At 39.1% G+C, this 11,116-nt stretch overlaps 1 pseudogene; it reads right to left on the bottom strand.

Annotated features, from left to right (window-relative positions):
- Nucleotides 1-1,462: 1,462 nt before the first annotated feature.
- Nucleotides 1,463-8,980, bottom strand: LOC102707901 (annotated as a pseudogene).
- Between the last annotated feature and the right edge of the window lie 2,136 nt (nt 8,981-11,116).

Raw genomic sequence — 11,116 nt, forward strand, 5'->3', positions numbered from 1 at the left:
GATTTATCTCGAGAAAAATATTTATTAAATTTTCTATTCCTACCGAACCTATTCCAACAACTTTCTTTTTTTTTTCAACTATTTTAGAACAAAATCAACGAGCTTTATGCCTAAAAACTTTTTATTTTGTAACAAAACCAGCAAGCTTTATCCCTAGAAAACTATTTATTGAATTTTTTATTTGTACGGAACCTATTCCAACAACTTGTAAACTATTTATTTTTTTTAACAAAATCAGCAAGTTTTACCCGTAGAAAACTATTTATTGATTTTTTTATTCCTATGAAACATATTCCAACAACTTGTTTATAAATCTTTCCCAATGGCTCACCCATAACTTAATCCAACAACCTATTCTATCACATGACAACCCGATGTACGATTTAAGACGTCACCCATAGCAACTACGGCTTCATTAGAGTGAAGACGAGATCTCAATCTCCACGACGGACACCACATTCATTTCAACGTAGTTCTTCACGATGACTATCCATGAAGGGGATTGGATCTATGCAATGCGGATTCCCTCAGCATATGGTCATCGCAATGTTAAGTATATGTTCATGCCTTTGCCGACCACATCTCCTCGATGAACTCGTGGTGAAACCACCTTTGATGTTGTAAGAGCATCTCCAATAGAGGACTAAAAGTTAAGTCCTAAAAATCTTGTATTGGAAGCCTTCTAAAAAATTATGGGCCTAAAAATTACCCTACACTCCAATAAAAACCCAAAAATTAGGTCCTAAAAATAGTCAGTTAACCAAACAAACTAAATTCGTTAAGACTGTTTTCACGTTTTTTTCCCCTTGCTCACGTCGTTCTTTTTTTAAGCAACAAGAGTGTTAGATTTTATAGTTCTAATTAATAATATATGTGCTGTCTCATGTCAGTACTAGCATCTGACATCATTATTTCTTTTACTGTTCTAATTATTTTTTTTACTCTGTCTTGCCTATATTATATTGGATTAAACTATATTTGATCCATATAGCATTGTCTTGTTTGTAGAATAAAGAGGAGAGGGAGCGACGCCGTCCGAGGCCTTCGGCAGAGCAAGCAACGCTGGCCGCGGGCTACGCTGGAGGGGAATGTACGAGATGGCGCGTGGCCGTAAGGAAAAAAAAGGTGCCACGGAACTCTACGGGCGCGATCGCTTTGCTGCTGACGAGATTGGAAGGGCGGATCCCATTCTCATATTTAGACAGATTTTGGGCTTTGATTGGCAGTACGGATATTTTAGAAACTACATAGGTGATATGTTGGACCTCCGTTCTAGATGCAAAACCAAAAAAATAAATATTTTGGGAGCTTGTTTGACACGTTATTGGAGATACCACGATCTATTCCTCTCAGTATCCACCCCCATCATCCGCTCAGCATGATTAATGGACTGATACCAAATTGTTTAATATCGACGAATGGATAAATAAATAATCAGCATGATTATTGGTTTGATGCCAGATTGTTTAACAGGGAAATGATTGATTTAAAGGTGGCCCAAACTACATTTCACCCTAAACTAAAAGTAAATAATGATAAAGAAAGATGTTATTTTGCAACAAAGAAAAATTAATTTGTTCAGTCATCATTGAAGCGCGCGGTACAACATGCAGGCAGTCCAGATCTCGCAGATCAAAAAGGTTCAAGGAGACGAATACAGCGACTTAAAAGTAGTTAGCATCACACAGAACAAGGATTGGTGGTCACATCATACATATATTCGGCAACCTAAGGTGTCCGCAAAACACATGCATTCATCACTAACCCTCCCAATCTCACAGAAACATGAACCGCATAACATATTGCAGAACTACGATTATCAACAGCAACATGCCACTAAGCACCTGCGCAAAGAAAAACATTATTAAGCATAATCCAAGGTGGAGCAGGGACATATAAAATTTAAAGTACAAATTCTATTGAAATAGAATCCTAGGCCCTAACAACAGCTTGACAATATAATCTATTCTTCAGTTATTGCTAGCAAAATATCTGTGCATTGCAACAGACCATACAATTGAGAATATACCATACCCAAATTGTGAATCAAGCAAAAGGATGCTAACTGTTTTTTTTAACCAACCTTTTACTCGATATTTTCTGCTTTTCCTACAAGACACGCTACTAGATTTTCTGGTTTTCTCCCAGGGAAACGCATGCATTAGCGGAGGGGCTGGGACTGGTTTTTAAGACGTCTAGTGTTGTCATAGCGTTGCCAAGGGGTTGTGGTGCTCTACTAGCTACAGGGTGTCCGATGCCTTGGCCAACCTGCATATGGTGATCTCAATTGCCCAGTCTCACACCAGGAGAGAGAGGGGAACCGAGCGGTGGTGGCGACGTCTCCAATCCATCGCCTCACCACCAGCATCCTCATCGTCGTGGCCTTTGCCTAGCAAGGTATTACTCTATGTCCCACTTCCTCTACTCCCATCTACCTCCTGTTCCCTTCGTCTGCTTCCTTCTCTACCGCCTGCTTCCTTCCTGGCTTCCTTTGCTCTCCTACTCTACCTCCAGATCCGTTGTGCTATCAATTCCAGAGAGGAGCTTCGTTTCACTACCTTCCCCTAGTTCTCTTGCGGCGGCAGCTATGGACATCTGCTGCACACATATACCTTTTAGGGTAGAGATGCTTGGCCAATGGGCTATTAGACTTTATGGGCCACTATAAGGGTTGGTTTGGATGTTTTACCTTTTTTATATTTTCCAAACTAACTTATTTCCTATTTCTCTTCTAATCGCTTGCACAGCATCGTCTTAGGGCATCACTACGCTTTACGCCACAGCCGCAATTGTGTGAGGTGGATGCAGCGCATTAGATCGCAATACCACCTTAACCTTGAGCGGGAGGATGGACAAGTGTGCTTTTTTAGTAGTAGTAATATATGCATGTTACAGTAATTATTTCCAAATGTTCATGAACTTCTAGCAGAAAAACAGAAGTCACAACATACCTTTTTGCTCATGCATTCTTTAGCACCTTGGTGAGCATTTTTGGATGCGGCAGTACTGTACCTTCTTGGTTGATGAGTACATGTCAGTTGCTGAATTCCTCCCAAGAAACCAATATTACCACCATTACCAATTGAAGCCTTGTTGCTACTTGAATTATGGAGCGGTGGATCAAGCTTAGACTTGACAAACATTGCTGGATAGTCCCCTAATACTGATCTCCAGTAGGGGAAAAATTTCCTCCTCGTGTATGTTGGATCCCATCCTTGAAGTGCATTTTTTCCCACAGCCTGTCCCACAATTAAATGAAGATTAGGCAATGCGAAATCCAAAAACATTAAATTCCAGCATGATCAACATGAGAGCACTTGATTCACAATATTTCGTTAATTTCTCATGGAAGATGTGATACTCAAGCAACTCACAAAATTACTTCCTGGTAACATGAATGATGATAATAAGTGTGATAGTTGAGTACCATACTTAAGCACATGACAAAGCAGATGAACCAGTAAGCAGCTGCACGTCAGAAACATAGCATTAAACATGTAATTTGCATGCTTGTCCATTTTATTTTATTCTCCCTTTCCGTTGGTCGAGCATAACAAGGGAAAATGATGTAGCATAGAAAGTTCTCGAATGATGAAAATAACATATAGCAGTGTTATTTATCACTATCCAACAGCAATATGACTAATACTGGATTCATTCATCCTATCATCTTACATATTAGGATCAGGCATCCAAACACAACCATTGCACACCAAAAAGATATCACAGGACCATGCACGCAGAGATAAAGGAGGGAAAATCAATCTAAATACAAAATACTTACAAGCAAAACATGGTATTGCTAGCTGATCAATTATTTCAGATTTGTCGACAGTTCAATGATCTAGAACGATGAACTGCTGTACAAACTTAACCACCTAGTAACCCTTACCAGGGATAGAGTCCAGACATGAGAATGACTTTCTACTTTTCTAGACATTCCAATTACAAGATAAGGATCTGGCAATCTGGCTTATATACACCCAAAAAGATGGCAACTACCAGCAAACATAACCTGGAATCTAAGAAACTAATCATTATCTGCTGCTCCCTGCATAATATGACACAACGTCATACCTCGCGCACTGTTGCACAATAATTAACAAGAGAGGACGGGAACTAACAAAAGCAATTATAAAAACTCATTCCTAACACCTGAATACAAATACCTTTTTCTCTGCAGCTGCCTTGGTTCCATGCCCTAATGTCCATTAAAAAAATAATAAGGGCTCATTCTGAGAAATTCAGAAATAGTTACAAAAATAATATACAGGCACCTTTGTGAAATATGTTGCTGTAAGGAATCCCGTGGATATAAGGATACCTTCAAAAACAGGTTGAAGAAATAATCAACAAACTAAACATGAATTTGCATACAAAAAATATATAATAAATACGGAAGGAGTACAGGCTTATGTTGTCACTGTATTCTTCCTTAGGGCAAAACCCGAATTCCTTAAGAATGGATGAGACGCGCAAAAACCTCCACATGGGACACCTGAGACACCTGAATGACATTTAAACCATTATATCAGATAGAGAAAAGAGGCAAAGAAAGTAAATGCACATACAAATAGCATATATTGATAATATGTAGTACAATCATATCAATGGTGGCAAAGAAATGACAGAACGGTTTAGACAAATTTTTATTATACCAGATGAAATGAAAAGAGATAGAACAGTTTGCAATCAGATTGAATATAATCATACTTGGATTCATAAAGTATACAACGCATTAACAGTTTTTGTCATTCGAATTTCAACTTTGTAACTGAAATTGACTTTATAATTATAAAAAGGTAAAAGCCCGTTTTTTGGCACTTGAAATTTGCTCATAATCCATTTGTCTCCCTGAACTATGAAACGTATAAAACCAGACAAATAACTCATATTTCATGGTGGACAACATGATAGTGGTTTCTCGCTAACATGAAATTAGGTAGGTTTCACGCATAAGAGCTGCACTAGGGAAAATCACCACCATCTCAAACAAAACCAATATAATATAGTTCAGACTATTGTTTGTACGACTCAAAAGCTGATGATGAAAAGCCAGAAAATTTCGAACTTTCCCTCATAAAAAAGACATGGGCAAAGTGCTCACCCCCTCAATCCCCCCCCCCCACCCACCCCTCTTTTGCGTGTGAATTAAATCAAAATACACAAGGAGAAATAGCATGCAAGTATTCATGAAACATGCATAATTTGCACCAACCAGCATCTGCTAATCAGTTATCAAATTATACCAAAAGGTGTGGCCATACCCAGTATAAAAGGATGTGCGGTGCTTACAACTAAAATTCTAGGGGCTGGTTGCGTCTCTAATATTTGTTTATTATTAAATAAAAGTGCATTTGTTCTGTGAATAATGTTAACCAGTTTTAGTTAGTTGTAGCAAAAGCTTTACATCACAAATTATCCAATATAAGTTGAATTGAAATGTAACGTAATAATACTTCCATACTCTAAATCACAGACATGAAAAAATCATGCGAATAGACAAAATTCTTATTATTATTTGAGATTTGGCTTCCTAAATCAACTCTAGAACTCAGATATTAGAATGCATAACAGCATCTGACAGGAACACCCTAAAGCTGTTGTTTTGGAAGGAGAATGGAAGGGTGAATTCCTCCAGAACCTGGCTTCCCTAAGAAGCTAGTTGTTATGGACTAGAACATAATCCCATAACAGGGGCCAATCGTAGGGTAGTACTAGAGTTAGGCGATGGAGAGAATTTCACAGGGATTACTTATCGAATAGCATGCCCCAAATAAATATCATTTAATCCATCACTAATTCAAACTGATTTCAAATCAAGCAGAGGATAGATTAGGATAATAATCTAATCTATTTAGAGGACAGCCACTACTACTGGAAATGACCAAATTAAGGCATGGCAGCTCCTAAGACATGCTAAGGCCACATCCCCAACACTAGAGGGTTCCAGGCTTTCAGAGCAGCAGAGGCTCTTACATCATAGGCTTCATTGGAAAGCTTGAGAAGTCACACCAGTTTTGGGGAAGCTTACTCTGATGGTTTTAGTATAATGTTGAAGATAGACAACAGGACTGACCATTCACTTTATACTTGATATGCAACCTCATGCACCATACTAGTACAGGTAATGAGAAGTGGCCACGGAAATCAACAAATCACTAGCATTCATCTTTCTCAGATCAGCGAACGTAATTTCGAAAGTACCTAGTATACTACTGCCAATATGAAAATTTGCAGTGAGGAATTTATGAGATGGCACTGTAACCACAATACTAAAGAGAGAAGCAATGGTACCTCTGAATGTGCCTGAATGTATTTATCAAGAACTTCACCAGCTAGCAAAATTATACTAAAAATCTGGAATTTACAACTCAAAAATGTTTCTTTTTCCTCCAGCTACTTCTGTGCCACTCCAGTATCACCTCTGTCACATCTTAGGGAACTATGCTCTTTAATTAAATGTTGCATGATAATATGAAACCCATCAGGTTTGATCTTGTGAAGATGTTTTTGGGCTGCCAGGAGTAAAACTGCGGTCTGTACAAGCTTGTCATTCTTCATGTAATTCCAGACCTCATCAACAAGATTATCTGTTTTTTCAGCAAGCAGTCTAACCGTATCAAGAAAACCTTCTGCACAATAGAAAAGGGCGAATGGGCAAATCTAAGTGACTCTTGGCACTTACATGCAAGCAAGAAGTTTGAAATAACTTCCTATTAAATCTCGCTCTCTCTAATTGTAGTAAGCATGAATTGGGACAAATCTCCAAGCGGAACAGTATCTATTTAACTAATATAATTTTGGAACTGCCAAGTTCTTGTCTCTAAATATGAAATACGGACATGCCTTGCACATGTGATTTTGTATAAGATGACACAGTAAAAAAATTTTTTGTCATACTGCAAAGATAGTACTTTGGGAAGAGAGATAAGTGAAACAAACCATCTCAGGTAGGCACAACAGATGAATGAGCTTGTAGATATAATCGTCATGATGCTGCAAGGGAGATAGATTGTCCTCTAGATACTTATGCATGGAAGCATTTTCAACTGCAACATGGACCGGGAGTAGTCCCAGAATTCTGGAACCACTGGCTGTGCATACGTTGGCTGAAGCACCATGGCGGAAGAGCAACTTGATCATGTCAACAGAGAACCGTTCAGCGGCTTCACGAAGTGGAAAACATCCCTCCGGGTTCATGCAGTTTGGATTGGCATGCTTAGAACCGAGTTCAGGTGTCTTGCCCTCCAATACAACTTTGACACATCGCAAGGCATTATGCCTGATTATAAAGGTCAATGTTTCTGATGTGATGGAAGACCTATATACCATGATTGTAGTACATCTCACGAGCAAGGCGAGGAAGCACCGGACACTATCCTTTATCAGGACCCCATTCAAGTGGGGCAATAGCTTAAAGAAGTCATCTCGCACAGTCTAAATAAGCGCATTAGCAATTAAAAGAGGTGAAACACAATCAGTTTCCAATGTCATAAAAGCAAAACAATAATGTCTCATTGATGTGCACTTTGTGATAAAACATTTTGTTTCAGCAATAAAAAAACTTCCTTTTAGAAAGCAGAAGAGACAACTAAGGTAAATTAAAATGCTGCAGGATTAGAAAAGTACTAATGGCATGATTTGGCAACTGAATTTTCTGTAAATGAAGATTAGAGAAAAACCTGAGGAGTAGGGTCTGGGATGATTATATCATTTGGTATCTGCTTGGCGACCCAAGCAGATTATAGATCTACCCACTGATCGAAAGAGAGAATGTCAACAACCATTTACTAAGGGGAGATACAAAGTCATACAGATTGGCTACCATACCTCGTCAATCTTATCCCAATCATATTTATCAAGAACTAGAAAAGGGCAGGAAGGATCCATGTTATCTACGGTTGCCCCTTCTTCATTACCTTGACCATCAATTTTTTCACGCCAAGCGTCTGGAATAAAACGATAGGGAAGTCTGACCTCTAGTCGTCCGTCTGAAAAAAGGAGGAATGATCTCTAGTTACATTCAAAAGAACAGTATAATTTTGTGTCGTTAGTGATATGATGTATGACATGCAGTAAATGGTAAATGATGATCCTTAATTACAACCCTGAAGACAAAATATATGATATTTAGGACATGGAGATGATCTGCAAAGCAGCACTTAGGCTAGTAATTCCTATGAAAACATGACATTTGATATAAAGATAATTAAATATTGTGGAAGTATATATTTTTCATGATGAATCTAGCAATATCTGTCGTACATTGTTAATATGTGTAATTCTTTATATTATATTGATGGTCAAAGGTTAAAAGAAAAGTTAGACCGACAGAAACCCTGCAACAACATATATTTTTAATAAGAGGGCGCATCCATCGCATCGGTGAGATTAATGTGAAGCAATCTTAGAGTGCAAAAATAAAACATTGAATTTCCACCCCAGATCTGGATATAGTAATAAAGTTGTGTGTAATATACTAATATGGTATAAGAGATATCAATGGTTGGCAGCAGACGGAAGTCGGTGGAAGGGCTTAAAAGTAAACTAAGGAGTAGAGAGGCGAAAACTAAACAATCGGAAAAGCACATATATGTGAGTGAGGTCTCAAATTAATTAATAGCTGTTAGGAAAGGAGTGATTTTGAAGATGAATAAGAAAACAAATAGGCACACATCACAACAGATGGTAATTGAAATAGATAGGATTGATGTAGGAATATTACCGACGGTAGTGATCGACATGATGGATGGATGGATCGATCTATCTCTCGATCAATTGAAGACAGACACAGTTGATATGAAGAAGAAAGATTGGGCAAACTTTGCTGAACCAGCCAGATAGATCGATCTCCTGTACAGGTGAGGTGAGAATAGTGGTGGAAATGAAAGGGGATCGCCGGAGGGCGGCGGGGGATTAGCGACGCGACCTCACCTGCACTGCACCTACGGTTTTGCTTTCCTCGGATCGATCTCGTTTTCCCTTGGGTGGGGAGAGAAATAAAAGTAGAGAATTTACGGAGGCTAGGCACCTGCTTTTGAGAAGCTGGAGGCCCACGCGGCCTCGGCCTATGACTCATGTCGCGGCCCATCATTTAATTTAAGTGCAGTCCAGTGCTCCACCGGCCCATAACGCCCAGATTATATTCGCTGAATTTTTTAATTTTATTTATTAAATTATTTACAAATGTAATCTTGCGTTTCAAAAAATCACAGAATTAGCCTCCTGCCACCCTCCCAGAGGGTGGAATGGCCATGTGGCGCCCCGTCGAGCGGGACGGCCGTTAGCGGCACGGGCAGAAGTTTGCAAAGCGGGACGGCCGTTAGCGGCACGGGCAGAAGTTTGTAATTTGCCCCCTTCCGCCCTTACAGAGGACGGGAAATGGGTATATGCAAATGGACGCCCGTGCCCAGGGGGAGGGAGGCACGGCCTGGCCATTTTGCAGGCCCCCTGTCGCCCTTACAGAGTGCGGTTTAGGTTAGTATTGCTAATTAGGGTTAGATAAAGTGTTAGATTTAGGTTAGAATTAGTTAAATATAGTTTAGTGTTAAATTTAGTATTAAGTTGTCTTCGTGGTTTTGGTTTACGGCAAGCATTGTTGTATATAATTACATCATTAAAATAAATTGTGAACTAAAGAAAATCTTGATTAAGTGAAATGAGTTGTACTCAGATAAATTTATACATCTATATTCATAGTTCATAATTTTTTTATAAATTGTTACTCCAAATGTTAATACAACTTAATAGCAAACTAAAAATTGTAGTATATTTTACCCCGATTTCATCTTTTCAAAAAAGAATAAAATCTCTAAGTGACCGAAGGGAGCGGGGCCTGGCTCCCTCGGAGGGGTCATTCAAGCAAGGGAGGCAAGTAATGCGCACACATGCATACGCGTGTGTGCACGTAGTAAGATAAATGAGTTTGTAGTTTGGGTTAACGGTAAAATTTGTTGCATTAAAATACGCAATGAAAATAAAAAGGTGATCTAAAGTATATTTAATGAGTAAAAAAGAGTTGTACTTAGACAAATTTATATCTGTATTCATCGTTGTTAGATTAAGGTTACTTTAAATAAAATTAGTGTTAGATTAAGGTTACCTTAATTAAAATAAGTTTGTAGTTTGTGTTGACGGCAATCGTTCATGTATTAAATTAGTTTAGTACGATAAATTGTGCAGTAAACTAAATTTAATAGGTCAATAGGGTTGTACGAACACAAGTTTATATTTATATTTATAGTTGACTGCATCGATATGTATGGGGATTGAAAATTTTAATATTGCATCGATTGGAGCACGGATTGAACATAAGCTGAAAGCGATTTTAGTTAACTTCAGGGGTTCAAATAGGTTTGACATGCGAACAATCCTCATACAATTGCGTTGAGCGTCCTGTGCGGAAAGAAAATAACTATCTAAATCGAGATACAATCATTCAAAAGACATTGCGTTTATCTTGGGAGATGTCTCCTTGAACGTCGTTGTACCCTTGTTCATTCGTGGTACTCTTCTCACTTGTACTCATGACATGCTTCGGCTTCAGTTATTTTATGACCGTAGTACTCAAGCATGACTTTATCGATCCACGCAGTAAAACAACAAACTCTTTGATTGCCCTGAAAATACCAGAGATGCTCCCGTGATAGCTATATACAAAACAGAGAACATGGTGGCATCGGGAAGTCATACATAACTATGGTACAAGTCTGGGTAACAAATTAAACAGTACTAGAACACAAGTCTATAGATAGGTGCTAGCTAACCCCCACCCTAAGCCCCCGGACCCCGGTGCCTGCTCCTCTTACCCCTCCTCTCGTGTGCCCTCACGTGGCCCCGCGAGTACATAAGAGGATCGGGTGGCACGTCACGGGTAGTATGAGTGGGGGGAGTGGAGTCGAGGAGGCAGTAAGCTGTGTGGAAAGTGGAGCTCCACTAAGCTAGGAGGTGTCGATGACATCCTGATCGGCCTCAAAATCGTCGCCGCCAAAATCCCCTAAAGCCCATCCTGACGAGCTACCTCCCGTCATGTCCTGCCAGCTTGCGAAAGCATAGAACAAATATGAAGTTATAACCCAACAGTATGGTCCAAGTTGTATCGGATAGTACATTA

This window comes from Oryza brachyantha, chromosome 10 (genome assembly GCF_000231095.2).
Source record: "Oryza brachyantha chromosome 10, ObraRS2, whole genome shotgun sequence".
NCBI classification, from domain to species: domain Eukaryota; kingdom Viridiplantae; phylum Streptophyta; class Magnoliopsida; order Poales; family Poaceae; genus Oryza; species Oryza brachyantha.